Source organism: Bos grunniens, chromosome 3 (assembly GCF_055505025.1).
Source record: "Bos grunniens cultivar Pamir isolate PY7600 chromosome 3, Bosgru_T2T1.0, whole genome shotgun sequence".
Lineage (NCBI taxonomy): Eukaryota > Metazoa > Chordata > Mammalia > Artiodactyla > Bovidae > Bos > Bos grunniens.
This window is the reverse complement of record NC_141167.1, coordinates 13,275,209-13,278,528: the sequence shown is the minus strand read 5'-3', so window position 1 is coordinate 13,278,528 and position 3,320 is coordinate 13,275,209. Positions and strand designations below refer to the sequence as shown.

Sequence of the window (3,320 nt, the reverse complement as noted above, 5' to 3'; positions counted from 1 at the left end):
CACTCCAGTATTTTTGCCTGGAAAATCCCATGGACGGAGCAGCCTGGCAAGCTACAGTCCATGGGGTTGCAAAGCATTGGACATGACTAAGCGACTTCACTTTCAATTCTGATTTAATAAGTCAAAGGTGAGGCTCAAGATTCTGCATTTCTAGTAAGATCTCAGGTAATGCTTATTCTGATGGTCTCAGACCCCATTTGGGGACTTAAAATATTGTGGGCTTTTATACTCCACTTTTTGAGGGGTCTTTGGGTTAGGCTAACTTTAGGGATGGTTAATCCAGTGGTGCAAAGACCTTAGGGCATCAGATCATGTCTGAGGTTTCTTTGGTCTTCTTCTCATGGTTGAAAACAGAGGGAAAGAGTTCTAAGCATCACATGCCCATGTGACAGTCTTCAGATGCAGAAAAGAAAATGGCTGTCTTGGAACCCTCTTTTTTTTCTTTAAGTTTTAAGATTTATTTATTTTTATATCTATTTGGCTGTGCATGGGCTTTCTCTAGTTACAGTAAGCAAGGGCTACTCTTCCTGGTGATGTGTGAGCTTCTCATTGCAGTGGCCTCTCTTGTTGCAGAGCACAGGCTCTAGGTGTGTGGGCTTGTCGTTGGGGTACACGGGCTTAGTTGCCCCATGGCATGGAATCTTCCTGGACCAAGGCTTGAACCCATGTCCTCTGCAGTGGCAGGTGGATTGTTAACCACCAGATGCCAGGGAAGTCCCTGTAACCCTTTTAAGAATAAAAGAAACTCTTTAAGAAGCTCCCAGTCAGTGTCCCATCAGTTCCTATTGGCCAGAATTGTGCCATAGGCTCACACCTAAGCCAATCCCTTGCCAAGGCCATTAGAGAAGTGTGAACAAAATCAGAAAGAAGGGAGGAAATAGGGCTGGCTAAACAGCCAAGAATATCTCCCACAAGTGCCCAGAGTCTATTCTCCCTTTCTTCCTCACAGAACTTAGGCTGTGTTGAGAGAACCATGAAACTGACCCTTGGCAACCTGATGGGACTGTCGTCTGCCAGGCTGCATTGTCCATGGGATTCTCCAGGCAAGAATACTGGAGTGGGTTGTCATTTCCCTCTCCAGGGGATCATCCTGACCCAGGGATTGAACCCGAGTTTCCTGCACTGCAAGCAGATTCTTTACCATCTGAACCACCAGGGAAGCCCTGCTTCCCCACTACAGTAAGAGATGGCAGATTTACTCTGTGGAAGAGGAGCAAGAAAGCCTCTAAGTTCAGGGCCACCAAGCAGCAGCAAAGGTGGGGGTGAGCTGCCACGTTGAAATCCAGGGGAATGAGTAAAAATATGTAAATAAATATAGGAGGACCAGCCCCTGGAACACTTCTAAGAAGAAGTCCAAGCGACTCTTCTCTAGAGAAAAAGAAAGAACCTTGAGAAAAATTCTGCACATACACATACCTGATCAACCCAGACTGAAATGCGTGAGTCAGCAAATCTGTCCCTCAGGTCTTTAATCAGCTTCTTAGTGCCTCCCTCTAAACAAGAATAAGCAGCCAAGATTCCCAGACAGTGAGTGAAAGCCTCTTGTATGAAATGCAGAGATAAAAAAAATAAGCAAATGCACAAAAAAAAAAAGTAAGAAAAGGGAAGGAGAATGAAAGAGCGAGGGGGCAAGAACAACTAGATTGGAGGAATCAGAAATAATTCAGCTAGCCAAATAAACAGGCAAAATGCCACCATCTAATACCTCAGAGATGTTTAATTCATAAAACAAGAACAGGGTGGTTTATAAAGTGGGGGTAGGGGTGGGTTACAGAGCAAGAAAGAATCTCAGAAAATTAAAAACAGGAGAGCTGTGCTTGCCTCAGCAGCATATACCAAAACTGGAACGGTACAGAGAAGATTAGCATGGCCCATACGCAAGGATGACATGCAAATTCAAGAAGTGTTCCATATTTTTTTGATGTATGGCAGACACCAACACAACATTATAAAGCAATTCTCCTCCAGTTAAAAATAAATACCTTTTAAAATAATAAAAATCACACACTAACTGAAGGAAAAAAAAAAAGTTGAACTGAAATTTAAACTGTGAATAAAAAATTTGGAAGATAAAGTCAAAAAAATCTCCCAAGAAGTAGAAAGAGAAAACAAACTTGTGGGTGGAGTTTGGAAGGAAAAATGGGAAAATTAGAGGACCAGTCGTGGAGTTCTGTGTCTAATACAAATTCCACAAGGAAAATATAGATAACATTGAAAGGAGAAACGATCAACTAATGCAAGAAAATTTCCTAGACAATGACTTTCTGGATTTCAGTAGCCCTCCCACTGAGAGATGAATGAAAAGAGATCCACGTAGGATAAATCATTATGAGATTTGGGGGTTCTGAAAGCAAATAAAAGATCCAAGTGCTTTTGGGATTTAAAAAAAAAGGACTTGGAATTAGAATGGCACTGGAAACCAACAAGATGGAAGAATTGCCTCCAAAATTCTGAGGAAAAGTACTATTGAATCAAGAATTCTATAACCAGCTTTTAAAGTGTGAGGAGCGAATAAAGACACTCTTAGATATACAAGGTCGCCATTTTTTTCTTTCTCCTATGCCCTCCTTCTCAAGAAGCCACCAAAGGATATAATAAGAGGATAACTTTAATAGGTGAGGGGGAACTTGGAATCTGGTAAAAAGGAAATCCAACAGAAGGAAAGCTCTAGTGGGCCCCAGGATAACAGGCCAGCTGACCTGCCTCCTGAGAAACCTGTCTGCAGGTCAAGTAGCAACAGTTAGAACCGGACATGGAACAACTAACTGGTTCAAAATTGGGAAAGGAATGCATCCAGGCTGTATAATGTCACCTGACTTATTTAACTCCTATGCAGAGTACATCATGTGAGATGCCATGGGTAAATCACAAGCTGGAATCGACACTGGTGGGAGAAATATCAACAACCTCAGATATGCATATGACACCACTTTAATGGCAGAAAGTAAAGAGGAACTGAGGAGCCTTTTCATTGGAAGGACTGGTGCTGAAATTGAAATTCCAATACTTTGGCCACCTGATGTGAAGAGCTGACTCGTTGGAAAAGCCCCTGATGCTGGGAAAGATTGAGGGCAGGAGGAGAAGAGGGTAAAAATGGATGAGATGGTTGGATGGCATCACGGACTCAATGGACATGAGTTTGAGCAAACTCTGGGAGATAGTGAAGGACACGGAGGCCTGGTGTGCTGGAGTCTATGGGGTCACAAAGAGTTGGACATGACTGAGCAACTGAATGATGAGGATGACAGCTGTGGAAGTCCAAAGAGCAGTCTGCCCCCAGAGGAGCAGGAAGACACCCAGGATGGGCATCTCCAGGAATG

At 43.1% G+C, this 3,320-nt stretch overlaps 1 non-coding gene across 1 annotated transcript; it reads left to right on the top strand.

Annotated features, from left to right (window-relative positions):
* Positions 1–1,810: 1,810 nt before the first annotated feature.
* Positions 1,811–1,918, top strand: LOC147375021 (U6 spliceosomal RNA). The gene has a single exon (XR_015161777.1). It is a non-coding gene; the product is annotated as a U6 spliceosomal RNA (small nuclear RNA).
* The last annotated feature ends 1,402 nt before the right edge of the window (positions 1,919–3,320 follow it).